This window comes from Cydia splendana, chromosome 8 (assembly GCF_910591565.1).
Source record: "Cydia splendana chromosome 8, ilCydSple1.2, whole genome shotgun sequence".
In the NCBI taxonomy this organism is placed as follows: Eukaryota; Metazoa; Arthropoda; class Insecta; order Lepidoptera; family Tortricidae; genus Cydia; species Cydia splendana.
In genome coordinates, this window is record NC_085967.1 from 8,789,142 (window position 1) to 8,808,505 (window position 19,364).

A 19,364-nucleotide genomic window follows, 5' to 3' on the forward strand; every position below is an offset into this window, starting at 1 on the left:
TATCCTCAGGTGCGTTTCAGGAGTTTGGTGGGGTTCACATCCTTTTTGCATGAAACTCATGTATAATGCCTTGATAAGAAGTATTTTAGATTATGGGACATTTTTGTTAGAGCCAGGATATGTAGCTGGCTTCCAAAAACTAGATCGTATTCAATCCAAAGCACTCAGATTGATTTGTGGGGCCATGAATTCAAGCCCTATCAATGCCATGCAAGTTGAGTGTGTTGAGCCTCCACTTCATTTACGACGCCAATATCTTAGTGATAGATTTATTTTCCGTTGTTCCCAATTCTCTAATCACCAACTCTGGATTATCCTGTCTAACCTTGTGCTTCAAATAACTACTTCCAACTATTGGAAACACAAAAGTCCTCCTTGTTTAGTAAAAAGCTTTCAAAAACTTAAATCTATATCAGCTCCCACTGTTAGCTCTTCAACACTTCCCATTTTCCAATATGAATATGATTCTCTGACACTTATTCCTCCAGTTCTCCTCGATATTGGAGTCTCCAAGAATGATGTTGAACAAAATCAACAATTCCTGGGATTCATTGGAACAGATGGCCTGGGTGCTCATCATATGTACACAGATGCTTCTAAGACGTCAGAGAATGGTTGTGTTGGCGTTGGTGTTCTCCACACCCAATCTAATATTTACCAAAAAATAAAGTTGCCACCAGAATCCTCTGTGTACAGTGGTGAGTGCTTTGGAATCCTGAAAGCAATAGAGTTCATCATTATAATGCATCTCAAAAAAACAATTATTTTCTCAGATTCCCTAAGTTCACTACAGGCAATATGTAAATTTCCTTTCAAATCTAAATCTAATAACCCAATTATTTATCAAATCCGTAGCCTATTGTTAAAATGTCACATTAAAGGGTATTCGGTTTCCATTGCCTGGATCCCTGGACACAGAGGGATTAAAGGTAATGAAAGGGTGGATGATTTAGCTCGAGATGCCATTAGTTGTGGGGACATGTTTCCGTTTAAGAATGTGTCTGAAGACCTGTTGGCACTGCCTAAATTATACCTACGAAAGGAATGGAGGAATTTATGGACATCTGGTGCAGGTGCTGCTGCGTTACATTATCGAAGCATTCAAAAATCAATTCCTGCCAAACCTTGGTTTGCTAAAATCTCTCTGCCAAAACCTGCAACTAGTATGTTAATTCGAATGAGATTGGGTCACGTATGTACACCGGAACACCTCAAACTACTAAATCGCGTGGCCAGTTCTGCATGTACTTGTGGAGCTGATCCCGCTGATCTTAACCATATATTCTTTGCATGTAACCTTTATGATCGTTCTATACTATTAAGACAGCTGTCAGATTTTAAAGTTCCGTTTCCCACATCTATTACAACACTCCTGTATATTAATGATTCTTCTCCATATATATTTAAATCATTGTATTCATTTATTTCACGTCATAACATTAAACTCTAACTGCCTATAATTTACCTTTTCCTGATCCTTTTCCAAAATTCCGTCTTACCCGTTATAATGTAATCCTTTAATTCCGTTTCCCTGCTTTACTCGTCTGGCTGAATGCGCCAGGAGCGCGATGCCATAAAAAAAAAAAAAAAAAAAAAAAAAAAAAAAAAGTGTCACAACACGCACACTAACACATTTTCGTTGAAGTATGTTATTGTATTCTGAGAGATGAGTAGTCGGATTTGTCGCTCGACCGATCCGCAATTTGTACTGAGCGAGCAAAATCGATAAATCCAACAATTACATGAGACTAAAATATAATAATTGTGTTTGAATGTAATTAAACGTATGATATGTAAAAAAAAATATTACATGTGAAATGTAACACTTTCTTTTTGTAAATTTGATGTCCCCGACCTCTTTTTATAACAAAAAACCGAGCAAACAGGCATTTTTGTGCAGCAGTGTTCACGCGCGCGTCTGGACTAGGTCTAGTGAAAAATCCAAGTGCAACTAGTTTTATTACCCGCGCTAGATTAGATTGACGCGCTAATCTTGTACCTCGGCAGAGGGGAAATATTGCGAATGCCGCCTCCCTTCCGTGTTGCTCGAAGCGTCAATGCTACGAAGGAGACATAAAATGATCACAGATAAAATCTTACAACCAGTACTTTGATTTACTACTTACACTTACCCTTCTACATCTTGAGAAAATTCTGTATTCTACGTAGATGTTGATCTCGGTTATTTTTCGCTTATTCGACTTCATTGGCTCACAAGCGGCGCAAGTAGCATAGAGCCCCAAAATTTGAATGTATTCACAACGTGCACATGCAATGGGGTTGGCAACTGTCAAAGGTTTTTGTTTTCTCTCTATTCATTAATTATTATTTGTTATTTTAATTAACGTCACCATCACGAACATGCCGTTATTATCGTTTTAATTCAATCGAACTTTACTTTTTTTTTAATCTAGTCGGGATCCCGGAAATTCCGGGATTAGAAATATTAATCCCGCGGGATCTCAAATTTGCAATCCCGAGTCGGGATTGCATTCACTAATCCCTAATAGTTACCCCTTAACCCCGCTTTTGACTACAGTAACATGTCATTGTACCGTTTCTTCTACTTTCACTGTGGTACAAGCTTGCGTCGTATTTCGTCTTTTGTTTATTCGGGAGTCCAATAATAAAAGATTTGTATCCAGTTTATTTTTATTGCGCATGACATGACAAGTGCGGTGACGAATGGCCGGCGCCTGTCGGGCTGCGCGTGATTCACCCAAGTCTTTAATCCTATAATTGAGTACGGGTTAAAATTAAACTGTATCTATGTAAGAAGTGAATCACAGGAAATCTCGCCTGGATTAAAAGGTTTTGTTTGATATATGAATTTAAGATTAGGTACTGGAGTAATCCGCGGTACCTAGGTACCTACTAATAATTTCTTGAATCAAAAGCACGCTAATTCTTTTGCAGTTAAGTTTAAATCGTCGGTGTTATCTACATTGCACTTTTTTACATTTGTACACAAATGTTTCTGTAATTTGTATTTTTATTGTTTTTACCGTGGGTAGGTGGTACGGTCAACCAAGAAAGTGGTCTACCACTTTTCGACTCTATCAATCAGATGATAAATAGAGTCGAAAAGTGGTAGACCACTTTCTTGGCTGACTGTACCTACAACTTAAGTACATCATTTACTTATTAGTAAGTACATTACGATATAAGTGCGAAAAGTAGGAAATTCGCAACGTGTGGCGACAAATTGAAACACGACCGAAGGGAGTGTTTTAGATCGACTCGAGTTGCGAATGGGGTTGGCCGGTGGAAGTTTTTAGCAGATGGCGCCATCATAGCTTGCCCCGTCAATCCCTAGAATTGTGTCAAATTTTTGTTTTTTTAATACCCTGGATGCCAGCTCTTTAAGCCAAATCTCATAGAAAAAGGGGCAATCTATGATGGCGCCATCTAGGCAAACCTTTGACAGTTGCCAACCCCATTGCGAATTACCTTTTCGCACGTGTATTGTACAACGTTTTATAGAACTACATAATGGCCCTTTAAGTTTTCGACATAGGCACGTATTGTGCTAATTACCGCACTAGGGCGGTAAAGTAGCACCATTTGTACTGTGTTATGTAGGTACTTCGTAAAGACGCGCCTTACGACACTACGAACTGGGCCAGTTTGTCCGTGCGCAAGAGGCGTTTGGGCACATTTTCGTTGGTGCGCATGTTCGCTCGGCATTATATGAAAGGGCCTATCCTTACTTTTGAAATCTTTGGGGTACACGGAAGAATGGCGTTCGGGACATTTGGAGGGCGTGCGCGAAGCCAAAACTAAAAACGCCTTAGCCAATTTAATGAAATGTACTTACCTAAGGTAGGTAAGGTAATTCAATTTTATTATAAGTAACTATGTAAACTTTGATTATAAGTAAGCAATTTTTAATCACATAGGTACATAAATATCAATTGTTTGAAAGTTAAAAAACAAAGTCTATAAATCAAAGGGACATTCGAGATACTTACCACTTCCTGTATCTGAAGTTTATTATGTAAGTCAGTATACCTACTTATCTAAGTTTCACCGTGTATCAATGTGAACTAGTGGTTCTGTAACCACTGTGGTGTGTGTCTGTGTGGACCTCGCGATAAGCTTAAACATTTTAAAATAAAAAATACTATTTTCAACTATTTTGAGTCATTATCACAGGGAACTCACAATTAAATAGTCTTAAGTGCAATAGACCTAATTTTTTCATAACAAAATTGTTCTCCCAGAAGGAGGTTCGTGGGGTATTTGAGTTTGGTACGGTCGCATAGAGGGCGGTTTGGTGACCGCCAGAAAAATCCGACTTTTGTTCTACCGTTTCCGGTCAGAAAAATGTTGGACGGCCCGGCCAAACGGTCAGATCTAGGCACAGACCAACCCCTATAGACCGAGCTTATAGGACGACTCGCGGTCACCGCCCGTATGGTGTATAGGTCAAATATAAGATTGTTCGCGCGCCGCTCCGATCAGTTGCGCCCAAGGTTACGACCTGTTAGCAGTGTGCACGAGTCTAAGAAAATAAATCGTAAACTATTGAATTCATTGGGAAATCATGGGATATTGCAGCGTAAAATGGTGTGGCAAGTCATCTAAGACATCTACATACGAAACAGATGGAAAAACATCCCACAGGAAAGTCAAATTCATTATTTCATTGAATAATGTTTCTTGTCCGCGGGGTTCATTTTATACTGGTCGGAAGCAGAGGCGAAGTATGTCCGTCCCTTTTCGTCAACTTGAAAATGCAATGCGCTATCCCTTTCCCTTTCGACTAGTGATGTGACGATGATGGTTTTTCAGTTGCGGAAACTTGCTCGTGCTTCGTCATACCGTATTGTACCATTTTAGACATAATATATAGGTAACATGTCGTGTAAGTTTTTTAGAATCTTCTAGGCCAGCGGAGCAGTTAGGCCGCATGTCACGAGATGGACCTGATGATGAACTTCAAAGAAGCACGAGGGAACTCGGTGTTGGTTTGTGATAGACATATGTTGTATGGGTTATTTAGAATCCTCTAGGTGAGCAGTTAGGTCTCATGTCACGAGATGGACCTGATGATGAACTCCAAAGAAGTGCGAGGGAACTCGGTGTTGGTTTGTGATAGACATAGGTTGTATGGATTTTTAGAATCCTCTAGGTAAGCAGTTAGGTCTCATGTCACGAGATGGACCTGATGATGAACTTCAAAGAAGTGCGAGGGAACTCGGTGTTGGTTTGTGATAGACATATGTTGTATGGGTTTTTTAGAATCCTCTAGGTGAGCAGTTAGGTCTCATGTCACGAGATGGACCTGATGATGAACTTCAAAGAAGTTCGAGGGAACTCGGTGTTGGTTTGTGATAGACATATGTTGTATGGTTTTTTTAGAATCCTCTAGGTGAGCAGTTAGGTCTCATGTCACGAGATGGACCTGATGATGAACTTCAAAGAAGTGCGAGAGAACTCGGAGTTGATTTGTAATAGGCATATGTTATTGGTCCATTTGAATATGTTTTCAATACAACCTTCAATGACCTTAATAAAACGGACAAAAGAAAATAATTGTATGAGATTTTGGCGACACTTTTTTCTCGTATCGAAAGAGATTGCGATTCTGAGTGGAAATAATATAAAAATTCTAAACTTTAAAATTCATGTTCTGGGTACTTTAAACAGAAATGCCCTAATATGTTAAGTAAAAATTTCAGGTACATTATTAAATTACTTAATGAAATATTAAATTAATCAATATAATTATTAAGTAAGTTTACTCTAAGTATAACTACTTGTAACAATTTTACCACAATAAATTTCGATATCACTGGTAGCAGTACCCACTACCCACTACCTGTAATGAACATGTCCCATCCCTACACTTACACGTGTCAGCGCGCCATGTTTGAAACGACCAATTGCAACGCCGTGAGCACCCCTCCCGCACCTCACAGTTTGGTGATTTGCGTCGGGAACAAAATGGCCAATATTAGGTTTCTAGAGGCGGTGTTCTGTGGATCTAGGTGGGAGGTGCTCGACCATATGTCATAGAGGGACTCTGGCAGTTTTTGAAGCCACTATTTTTTTCAATATGGGCGTTTTTTTTTAATTTTTTCAAGTTTGTCCTAGCGCGCTGATATTTTGCTCACGGAATCTCCGGGTCCCCTAGATTCCTATGAAAGAAAAAAAAATTGTAAAAATGGTACAATTGTGGAAAAACTGGCCACTATTACTGTGTATGGCAATTTTTAAACGGTGCGTGATAGGTGGGGGGTGCTAGACAAAATGTCATAGAGGGCCTCGAGACAAAACAAACTACATTAAAAAAAAATCAAAATGGCTGACTTTTTATTTTATTTTTTCAGGTCGGTCCGAGCGAGCTGAGATTTAATTGGCATGGCGGGAGGCGGCCTCTAGATTCCTATGAAAAAAAAAAATTTTTGGAAAAAACTCAAGATGGCGGAAAATATGGCAATTTTTATTTTGTATGGCAGCTTTTAAACGGTGCAAGATGGGTGGGGGGTGCTCGACCAAATGTCATAGAGGGCCCCGAGACAAAACAAACTGCATTAAAAAAATTTCAAATGGCCGACTTTTTTTTTTTCAAGTTGGTCCTAGCGCGCTGAGATTTGGCATGCGGCGAGCCTGGGGGCTTGGGCCAGATTACCATGTGAAATTTTTTTTTGGAAAAATCCAAAATGGCGGCGGACACGGGTAAAATTCAAATTTCCAAGTAGGTTAAGCGAGCCCGAAGGGCGAGCTACAGGCTGGGAGGCCGAAAGCCGACCCCGCGGAGGGCCGTCAGGCCCGGAGCTTCATCCCGAATGTCCAAGCGTGCCCCACTCCCAGTAATTTTGGGCGAGGCCGAAGGCCGAGCTGCGGGAATAACGAACAAAGCAAAATCCTATATAAAAAGAGTGTTAAGCGAGCCCGAAGGGCGAGCTTCAGGCTGGGAGGCCGAGGGCCGAAGGCCCGGAGCCTCCACCCCGACTCCCAAGAATGCGTGAATGCGGTGCTTCCAAGCGTTCTATCAAGTCAACTGTCTTGATAAGCGGAGCCGGCGGGCCGAGGGCCCAACGGCGAAGCGTCGAGGCATGCGAAGGCCGAAGGCCGAAGGCCCGAAGCGTCACACGAGAGGGCCGAAGACGACCGAAGGCCGAAGGCCGTAGGCCCGACGTGAGCTTGTCAAGACACTTTTACTATTGGGTCGTGTTTAAGCTCCAACTTCCCGCTTAAGCCCCAACGCAAAACCAACCCCCCCAAGTGTTTTAATAAGCGAAGCGACGGGCCGAAGGCCCGGCGCTGAACTTCGAAACCCAGCGAAGGCCGAAGGCCGAGCTCCGCGTAGGGCCGAAGCCCCGGAGCGTCCGATTCGATTTCCCAAGCACGCGAGGCCGAAGGCCGAGCTGCGGGAATGAAGTGCTCGCATGCGGATCTTTTCGTCCTAGCAAAAATACAACTTTATTTCTTTTTCCCTTTGGAAAACAAACCATTACACAATTACAACAGCACAAAGAACATCACCATTAACAACAACACATAAACAACAACACCAACAATAACAGCACAAACAACAACACGCGCACCGCGGGGCCCTCGGGCTCCGCGCACAGAGCAAAATCTAGTTTATATCTAACTACCGAACCTGCTCACAAAATTTCACAATAATCTGCAGAGGGCAAACGAAAGCGTTTTTGCATTAGCCTGAAATGGTCGGTTAATAATACTTATTTACGATACAAGTGCGGAAAGTAGGAAATTCGCAACGAGTGGCGATAAAATAAATCGGCACGAGTTGCGAATTACCTATTCGCTCGTGTATCGTACAATGCTTTACAGTAGGTACATATGGCCCTTTGAACTTTCGACTTATGCACGGAAAGTGCTCATTCCTGCACTAGTGCGGGAAAGTAGCACCATAATGTAGGTACTGTAAAATAAAATAATCACTCTCAGCTTCGTCAATAATACCTATCAAAACAACAAACGGGCCAGTCTAAACTCAACTTTAGGACAAGTTCTCAACGGAAGCTCAAGAAAGAGTGCGTCAGCGGCGTTCTGGGAACGCGATATCAGCATCCCTGCCTCAATGAGTTTCCATTACGGCCGACTATTAATACGCACGTGACGAATGCACTCGTTCACCACACTAATTCATTCATAAACTCAATTAAACCGCATTAAACTGAGTAATGCATCTTTAAATAGGATATAGAAAATTGGCATTGAATAATTTAAATTATTTTATTTATAATTTATTAAGTATCTACTTAGTGCTCTGTTTTGATAGATGTTTAATTTTAATTTAGAATTGTTAGTTAGGGAAAATAGCGTTCAGTAGGTAAAAATAAGAATCATGCTCATTAGGCAGGTACCATCATGAAACTAGGGAAGGAAATCTCGATCTCTCTAGATCTCGAAACTCCTAACTGCGAGATCTCGAATCGCCAATCTTGGTTCGAGATTGCATTATGATTATTATGAAATTAATGAAGGTACAATCAAGTGTACAAATATGGGTGCTCACATTATACTCAAAAATATGTCCGCGTATAAGAACTATACATATTTTAAATAAGTTATAATATGCATAATTTGCAACCATATTTTTGTGTGCTGTTTTAAGATTTAATTTGTCATGATAAAGTAAAGGCATAAATTTTTATGAAGGTGCTACCAAAGTATAAATTAGTTCTAGTTTCGTAGATAGGTATGAGTAAGTCAGGTAAACGTCCCAGTGCTCGACATACCAATGCCGAGTAGTTGACACCTTGCTGTAACTTCTACTCGTATTACATAGATACTTACAGACTGACTAATGTAAACTTGGTCAAGCAGATCTTGTCAGTAGAAAAAGGCGGCAAATTTGAAAAATGTAGGCGCGAAGGGATATCGTCTCATAGAAAATTTAAATTTCGCGTCTTTTTCTACTGACAAGATTTGCTTGACAGTCTATATGTCCCAGTATGTACCCACTGGGACAGTGACGAGAACAAACCTTATTTGCGAGTACAAAATAAAAAAAAACTTCATTAATATTTAAAAAAAAATCTTAATTATTTAAAATAAATACAATTGAATTACGTAGACTTATTAGTGGCTATTCCCAGCTTGTAGAATTTTATTTGTTATTTATGTTTAGTGGAGTGGTAGTAAAAACTTAATTATGTAGGTATGTACATAGTTTTACCTTATTACTGTCGTCATTAAAACTATGCAGGTACCGGACAAATTATCTTCTGCGCGAGATAAGTTAATAAACTACGTTATTTTATGCACGTTTAAAAGATTATTCAGGGAAAACAGACAAATAGACCTAAGCATGTACTGATGTCAGTAGGTACAGCGAGCTTCAAAATTGTATTGACATATTATAAAATAGTTATTTCTATTACCTAGTATTTTCTCTGACATTTCGAACCTTTTACATCTCCAAATTTAATGTATTATTATCAAGCTTCGGATTTTTCATCGCAAAGGTACCTCCTGCATCCAGGCAGGGTCGCCATGTACGGACGGCGTTAGTCAAACAACAGCTTCGACGAAGATTATCATTTATTCTGATTTAATTAGGCAAGATACATGTTTTTTTTTATACAATGCTTACGTACTAATTATAATATATTACACCACAGTAAGATGAAAGAAAACTATGGAGTCGATATTAAAACTAAAATTTAACTCATATTCATACTCATACTCATTAATTTAATTAATACCGAAAGTAAATGGAGCTTTTGTTAATTTCGGATAATTTCCATAATCTGGGTTTCCAAGTTCAAACCCGTACTACTGGAATTAAGTCTATCTGTTCTCTTTCTTCCCATTTCCTTAGCTAACTAGAAAACGACAAAGTACCTAGGTAAACTACCTATAATTTTCAAAAATATTTTCTTCTTTTTAGCATGTGTTTAAGCAGGCTGTGTACCGTTTATGCGCCTAGGTCTAAGAAACTTGCATTAAATTTACGATAAAACCAATTTTACGACACTACAAGGAAGGTGTATTAAACGTTGTAATTGTAAGTTCGTTTATTATGTCTCCTTACTAATAATATAGCCTTTATTTCCATTACTTTACATAGTTTTACATATTTTTTTACGGTTAAGGCGTGTACTTAATTGAATCATTATTATCATCATCATCACATTTCATCATTTCATTTAATTTCTTCGTAACAGGCATTTTATATAAAACATATTAAAAAAGGATTAGGCTTGTAATAACTCAAAACTATATTCAAAACGAATTAACCACTAGTGATTAGGTATTCATAACGATTCGTTCGAGCATATGTTAGCGCGCGTGGCGCTCGCCATGTACGGTTTAAAGTAGTTTCTATTAACACTATTAGGTTAGAGTTTCAGGCACGGTTTCACACGATCATTTCGAGTCAGCTCTAGCTCGGTGTACACACGAAAACATATTCGGAAACTTGAAATTAATTTGCGAAGGCACAACACACTGATATTGATATAAAATAATTATAATAATTTAGGATTCGGGACGTGCCTTAGTAGGTACAGGTACTACCTACTATTTAGGATCGTTAAAATTTAATAGTTTAGAAATGTGGCCTGGAAGAAGAACTTTCACCACGCCACGCATAACAACCACGAGTGATATGTAGGTAATTAAAAACTTATTCAATTGTTTATTTGTTATAGAAAAAAATACTAATGGTTGACTTAAAGCCTAATGGCATTCTTTAAAAAAAGCATTGGCATTGGTCATAACGTTTTTTTTAGAGTTAGACCAAGAAAAGTCTGCAGCGATTTAGATAGCCCACGCAGTGCAAGTGTTATTTTAAACGTCAAACTTCTATGAAATTATGACGTATAAATAACACTTGCACTGCGTGGGCTATCAAAATCGCTGCAGTCTTTTCTTGGTTTAACACTAATAATATAAGCTAAGGTCTCTTCCGTGCACATCATAAAATAAACGGTGTTTATAGCCTAATTTTCTTACTTTATCCTTAAAAGTATGTTAAAACATTTTGCTTCTCTACAAGTTTTATGTATCCTATACCTAATTAAAGTGTTAGAAAAATGTTTCCAAATCGTTAACTTTTGTACTGTCTACATGACGTCTACAAGAAAACTCCGGTTTCCGGTTCCATTAGGAAAAAGTTGAAAAAAAATTATGATGCGTACATTTTTTGTATATGGAAGGTTGGACGACTTGGACGACCTGCCCCATAAAAAAAAACTTCTACTTTTTCCTAATCAGAACACGATACCGAATACGCCCTTAAACCCCCACTATTTTTGTTTCATCCTGTACAGTCGCCATCAGATATATCAGAGCGGCCATGGTGTTCACAATATCTAAACACGCACTCTAACGCCCTGACAATAGAGGCGTGTTCAGATATTTGTGAGCGCCTTGACCGCTCCGTTATATCTGATGGCGAATGTATGTACCTTCGGTTGATGCGTGGACTACGTGCGAGTAGTAAGTAGATGTTCAGTTGGAACAACGGCTCGTATGTCGCCAACGATTAATAAGAATGAGTGCGACGCGACAGGGGCAATTGGCTGGCGACGAAACCTAGCCAATTAGTTAATTTCAGGCTTACTTTGTACTATACACGCTTCGAGCACATCTGTTCTGCATGGCTACCGGGGATCGATTTGACTTCTTTGAATGGCAAAGCATAACACAGCATTCGTGGGACAACTTTATTGACAAATGTAAAGTCATAGTCAATTCAACATAAAAACAGTGACACCCAATTAGCCCTAATAGGCTTTGTTTAGATATTTGCATTCATAATTTCCATTTTTATTAATTTACTAGTTATACACTTACAGTAAACGATAAAAAAATGTCGACGTTGACACACAACTGTAATGCCGTGTGTGGTCGCAAAATATTTAGAAGCTTTTTATAGTTTTTATGTTACTTACAATATTTGTCCATTAATTGTTATGGTCAAATCTTACTTACTGGTAACCAGTTTCCCATGTCAAATTTGAGCTCCTTAGAATAGTCATGATGTGGTGTCTAAAGAAAATAATCTTCAATAAAAGCTTGTATCGGAAAAAATTACAATACATGTTCGACTGTTAATAACCATTTTCTCAGTTGATACGACGTAAATCAATCAGCCGAGTTCACATCTGCGACATCGAGTTCTTAGTATCGATAATTGAATAAACTCATTCATTATCATGGAGTAATAAAACTGGCAGCACAAGAACTTTGGTTGTGTTCTGTTGTTTAACGAGTTCAACCAGCTGCATATCTTAGCTATCTTTATTAGACTGCATGGTGACCCTGGGGTTTCAGTAACCTCACTTGGTTCTCACCAGGGCGCATATTCAGATATGGTACCTAAAAAAAATATTGCGGTGATTGATTCCGCTGTTATGTGTTCCTCTCATTGGGAAAAAACTCTGATATGTGATATAACTAATAGGTACCAAATAATTATCATGTTTTGAAATCTGAATGCACCTCCAGAAACTTATCGGCGTTCTAGACGACAACGACCGTTTAGAATGCCATCTGTTCTAGGACACAAAGACAAAGTCTTCGATAAGAAATATAATACCTAATTGTACAAAGGCGCTAACTGTGTCAGACTTATAATTAGTCGTTAGAGCGTTGACAGGATGCTGGGAGGTGAACACTGGGCGGTATTAGATGAGTGTGCGGATCGCAATGCGGCGCAGGGACCCTTATCTTATCTAGGGAATGTGCCATCCCTTGCAGCGCGCTGTGGGTTGCCACTTAGCGCCAACTTACAAAGGACGACAGAACTTTTGTTACACAGAATCAATAACACTTATCTCGCTCACATTGTAGACGTAACGGGTACTGCTCCTCAAAAAAAAACTTCCCTGCGCATCGTAAATCTTTGATTGCCGAAGGACTTGTTACAAAAATTATAATAATATTATGGAATGTGAGGAATATTTACAACCCGAGTGCAAACACATTTTTTCTTGGGGATCATCTACAGAATAAATTTTGCTGGCGCCGAGAATCCATTACTAGCAACTAGCGGGAAATAGATGCTACTTTTTGCTAAAGGTTTCATTTTACCCATATATATTAATATTTACCACAATCTTCCTATTAATATTTACCAATTCGAATAAGTCGATTCGACTTTGGAATCGTATAAACCTTTAGGTAGCTTTAATTTTAGAACGCTTTTTATGAAGAAATTTACAAGAATACATAGTGCGCATGATAATCGGTACGACGAGCGGCGACTGGAGCGGGGCATTGCACCGTGTGACAGTAAATCGATCATTATTTTCACTTAAGATGCTTCATTCATCTACTTTCAAAAGCGCTGTCGTTTTTTCGAAGTCTACCGACTAACCTACGGACTAACTTTATTTTTATCTCTTCATGTTCATTCATAACTTAATAACTGGGTATGTGCTAAGTTAAGTACCAGTAAAAACATTGCAGAGACGTTTCGTTTTTCATATGGCGTGAGTACATCATAGCGTCAGTATTATATTGGTTTAATTGAATATAATGCGGTAAAAAATAACTCCAAGAACGGGTATGATCGATGGTAAGGCAATTATCATCAATAATTGATCATGTAGGCCAATTATCAAATATCATGCGGTCCAAGATTGTGACTAAATTATGAATGGTTCCTAGAAGTGACTTGGTATAGCACCGTGGGACCGCGCTTCACCGAGCGCGAGTCTTCAGGGTACCGCAGGAATACTTCTGTCATATAAGAAGTGTTTTGAAACCGTACCGATATTTTAAATGTGCATTATAATAATATTTGCGGTTAAATACATTAGATGCCCGATTCGAACTTCGAACGTTTTTGTTTGAAGAAACGTCATATTTGACACTTACATATCTAATCCATATCGTATTTAGCCGTAATATTTGACGTATCATAAAGTTCGAATCGGGCCGTAATAGGTACCTATTTGTAGTATTTCATTGTATTTCAATTATACATCATCCTTATCTCGTTTACTTACTAACGTAGTCTGCGGTTCGTATTACTTAATTCGTTATTAGAATAAATATAAATGAGTCTATATACCGACTAACTCCAACTAACCTCTAAAGTTGCGGTTAGTTGGTCCAGGAAAAATGATGATAAACGTATAAATCTTCCTGTCTAATTATTCAAATTGACATTATTTGCGAGCAATAAATTAACACACTAACATTAGCCCTATTTTAGTTGAGTTGTTTTGAAGTATAGACTGAAGTGGTGGCAAAGGTCTCGATAAGGCATAATTATGTTGGTAGGTAGGATAGATAGTCTTCGGCAATAATTCGCCGTATGTGTTTGCTTAGAACATACCTAGTTATTCTGATTTAAATTAGGTTTCTGTATTCTAATAAGTTTGGAATATTTCCCTAATTATCTAGGCAATATATTTCATGCCTGCTGTAAGTTTGGTGACCTGTTAAAACAAGTACAAAACGGATCTAGAGGAAATGAGAGATAAGACGGGCGTTGAATTGTCATGTTATCACTAGTCATTGAGAGCTGAGAAAAAAGTCACGAGATACGGTGTCAACTTTGGCCTCTAGTATCATCAATGCAACATGTGCTCGTTAAAGTTGTACGTACAGTGTATTGAAAGTGAATCATTCACTGGAACAGAGAGTCTAGCCCAGTATTATTTTCTACTGTCCGAGTAACGAAAGACGAGAAATTCCTAAAAAATACGACTATTTTGTTTAATTAAATAAGAAACCAATAAGTACATTACTTAGAATGGTAAAAAAGGAAAGAATAATATAGATAAAATTAATTTATAATCTGTTTATTCGGTTCAAGTACTAGTTATCCAGTGTGATAAATATAAGAAGGTACATAATATAATCCATCTCATCACATTACGCAGCGATACGTCAAATACTGGCTTCAACATAATACTGAATTGATCTCACTAAATTATTTTTAATTTATTCTATTTTATACATAAGTTAATGGTAACGGAACGGACGCTAGAGATGATAACAAAGTCCGTTGATGTCGTCTTCGATACTTCGTAACGTAACAGCGACACTCCGGTTGCTGGCTGGCCCAGTAGGTCCACTACCGATTTAGACGATACGTAATGAAACATGTCAAAGGCTTTACTTGTAAATTACTTTCATTTTATCGCCAGAGTTTATCTAAAAATAAATCCCGCGTGACGTTATATGCGATTAGAGACTTGTTACTGTGAAAAGGGCGTGGGCGGGATTGCACACCGTATTTACCCGCGCGATCGTGCGTCAATTTGTTTTATATTGTCGTCACAAGCTTTTACAAAGACAGCTAGTACTAATAATGTTTCACCCTTTTGTTTACTGTTACTTCATTTGCTATGGCAAATTGTGAACGTGTGTTCAGAGCACCGGTTGCGTATTTGATACGTCATTCGTTTGTGACGCTGTGCCCTTACCCATACACTACATTGAATTAAAACGGCTATTGTAATGAGTTTGAAACGATCTCGTATCATGTTTTGTTACTAGTCATATGATACACTTTTACGAGCGCTGATGTAGATTCAAAATTAAAGACTGGTTTTTGAATTTGCGTAACCAATAATATTTGAATATAATATGTAATTTCATATTTAAACTATTCAGTATGAACATTTTTAGGTACCTACTATAAAGTTATCTTATGGTGCGTAGGTATTATATTATTACTCGCTTATTTTCCTTAGCTGCTCCACAAAATTTCAATGACATTATCCCACATGTAGGTACGAAACTACATATTATGTTGGTTACAGACCTATTTGTGTATTCCTCATTCGCGGTCCATCGCACAATCAACCGCCTACGTAATCGGCTGATGGAGCCATAAATCACGTCGGCACTGTCCTCAGAAGGGAAATAGACTTTTTGCTGGTTCAGTTGACCTTCCAGAACACCCACGCTTACCCTGCATTTTATCATTCTTCCTATATCATATATATTGCTATTGCGAAGGATTCATCAACATAGCCTGTCTGTTAAGTGCTTCTCAATGAATTCCATGGTGCCTCTTTTAAAGCTTTTTATGCCCGGAAAAAGCAAAAAACTACTGTGTCACGATGCGCACTAGCGATGCCAGCTTTTAATGGCTGAATAAAACAAAGCGTCGAATTTGAAACTGCGTCATTTACTTAGTACAAAAGAGGCTCTGCAAAAGATCTCCTACCTTTGTTCCTGAGTCATGGTTGTTTTCTATGTAATTAAGTATATATATATTATATATATCGTTGTCTGAGTACCCACAGCACAAGCTTTCTTGAGCTTACCGTGGGGCTTAGTGAATTTCCTCCGTAATATTAATTTTGTCCTTAATATTTATTTATTTATTTATACCTACTGACTTAAAATATCCTAGGCACAGTTAAAAAAGTTGACCTATACATATACAATAATACTGAAAAATGACCGTCGTCTGGACGCCAGTCTGGGCCAGCAGACAATTGAATAAGTATCCGTTCTGCTCATGAGCAACGAACCCGACGAAGCGTACACATTTTTATGGATAACCCAACTGCATTAAAACAAAATTTAATATTGACTTGAATTAGAACTGCAATATATTGTGTCGCACAATGACCTAATGACGTTTGACGAGACAAGTAAAATGATCTTGGTCAATTGAAACTTATCAAGGCTTCGTTTCATTATAGCCGGAGCTCGGAGTGACATAGATCTTAAGGTTAATAAGCTGTATGGGCCAATCAGCCCTTTTGTTGGCGTGTTGATGAATGCGCGGTTGGTTGACACATTTCAATTAATTATATTGCTATCAGTTACGCTAACTCCGTTGGTTATGAGATTTTGGTTTCTTCTTATTTATAATGATGTCTTATTGGCAGTAACGCCGCGTTATAACCTTCAATGACTTTTTCACAACACCAGCTCGGAAAGGCTTACTTTGCACTTCAAAAACTGATAGCAAAGTTGGATTTTATTCAAATGTGAGGCAAAGTAATCAAATGCAAATTTTGAGTTGTTTTCTTATGTTTGCTGGTAGAATTGACTTTTAAATGAATTTGGGTCAAACAGATCACTGTGTTATGTCTTTCCTGTAGACATACACAAGAGTTAAGGGCTATAAAGGTTAATTTTCTTATTTAACCCTTATCCACGTGAAAAGGTCCTCCTTTTATTTAGAGAACTATGATAAAATCATTGCTTACATGCCCACAAGCTGTTAACTATTGCCCACAGGAGAGAAAAATGTGCTGTTCGCGATAACACACTAGTTTTCTCTCCTGTGGGCAATAGTTAACAGCTTGTGGGCATGTAAGTAATGATTTTATCATAGTTCTTTAAATAAAAGGAGGACCTTTTCACGTGGATAAGGGTTAAATAAGAAAATTAACCTTTATAGCCCTTAACTCTTGTGTATGTCTACAGGAAAGACATAACACAGTGATCTGTTTGACCCATTTGGATGATAAATATTTAATAACATTCATCAGGGTTTGATTTGTTTTGATTTTGTTTGATATTTTACAGTTAATATTTGCTTCGGGTTGGTGTCGCGAAAAATTTTGTGTTTCACTCGGGGGCAAATTTTGTTTAACCCGTGCTTTGAAACCCTCGCAACGCTCAAGATTCCATTTTTTAACCTCTCGCTACGCTCGTGGTTCAATTTTGGAATTTTTCGCTTGCTCGGTTATCAATATTAGCACGAGCGGTTAAACAACAACTTTGCCCCCTTGTAAAACAAATAACTATTGCCTTCTACTTGTATACGATATACTTTAATGTACCTATTTACGTTGATTTGAAATTGTTTGTGCCTGGTTAGCGACATAAATTATTCTGTATCTTTGCATAGAGCTATAATTGTAGATTATTCGTAGAGGTAACGGGATCAGGTAAATGGTACAGTCAAACATGGTAAGCTTAGTGTCAAATATATTATATTTATTTATCGTATGGCATTACAGTTACTGGATTCAATTTAATTATTAATCTAGAGATTGAAGTTTGCACTCTTCAGATACTCGATGGCCCTTTCACTTAGGTTCGCGAGGTCTTCAATCTTATATATTAGATATATAATTAATCTTAACATTATACATAAAATAATAAACATGAGAATATTCAAACTAGTAAGTTTCAGCCAGATATTTCCACTTATCCAGGACAGCAGCAGTTAACATGTGAAATGGTTTGTGTCAGTGCTCGCGTTGGCAGAGTATACTGAGAATATTACTCTTTGGAGTGTTTGGTCACTTTTATATGCAAATGCGCGTATCATATTTCATGCACCATAAAGCAGTGATGCATGGAGGCTTACTCTAAGGCAGTTTGGGCATGGCGCCATATTCCTACTTTTTGAATTTGTTTGCTGTTAATATATTAACATGTCATGTTGTTAAACATACCTAGCACGAGTGAAATGCGTTTTCCAGTTTATGATCTGAATTACCATGACATAAAACTATTTTAAGATTTTGGGTTAAGTTACCTACGTAGGAGGTGTTGAACCATCGATTTAATTTTCAGTAAAACGGGTAAGTGCGAGTCGGAATATAGCCCCGAAGGTTCCCTGTAACGCGTAAACTCGTATTTTTTAAAGTAGTTTCTGCCTTAAAAGTTATGATATGAAAGAACCAGAGGGATATTATAGATATATATGCATCTATTGCAACTCGCGCACAGTTGCACAAATAGACATATTGTAATCTACGCGAAAGATACATCTAATCTGACACCATGTTGTTATTTGCCATATCAGGATTATATTACAGACATTACAAATATTACTTCTGAATGAAAGATTCTTGTAGTTACTCATAATGTCAATAAGAAAATATTGTAGCTCGGTAAGTTCTCCCGCCCATGGCAGCCGCCCGCCCGAAGAGGCTGCGCGGCTTGGGCGCCGCGTCGCCGCCAGCTACTGCGCCAATCATAACAACAGCAAGACCATGTGCAAACTTATTCCATTATAGACCTTGTGCTCGCGCAACAAAGTACATGTTCGAACGACTTTTAAAATGCGGTTACGATCGAATGTTATGCTAAACACAGCAGAGCCACCGTCATTCACAAGTACTCGTGAATGAATCAGAGCGCCCACGCGATTAAAGTAAAACAAAAGCGTGCAATATGGTGCCAGTAATGGCAACTAGGAAAAAATAAATTGTATAAATATAAGCTGCATTGGTGATTGGAACGGTTATTTATGTTTCAGGATGCGAGATAAAGATCTTATAGAGTACGTAAATGGTTAAAGTTAAATGACTATTTAAATATGGAGATAAAAATAAATTATGTAAAATCAAGTACTAAGCAGAACCGTTACCAAAGGACTAGGTACTTAGAAGGGAACTTTAGAGGAAGTAATAAAAAATACATCGCATTCAACGAGATTCCAACCCGTGATGTACTTACTGAAATATTGGTTCTTTAATTGAACATAAACATATTTA

The 19,364-nt window shown here is 38.1% G+C and overlaps 1 long non-coding RNA gene across 1 annotated transcript; it reads right to left on the minus strand.

Moving 5' to 3' along the window:
* LOC134792778 (uncharacterized) lies at nt 1-1,337 on the minus strand. The gene is made up of 2 exons (XR_010144476.1): nt 1,125-1,337; nt 1-715 (listed from the first exon to the last, which is right to left on the minus strand). It is a non-coding gene; the product is annotated as an uncharacterized LOC134792778 (long non-coding RNA).
* Nucleotides 1,338-19,364: the final 18,027 nt, after the last annotated feature.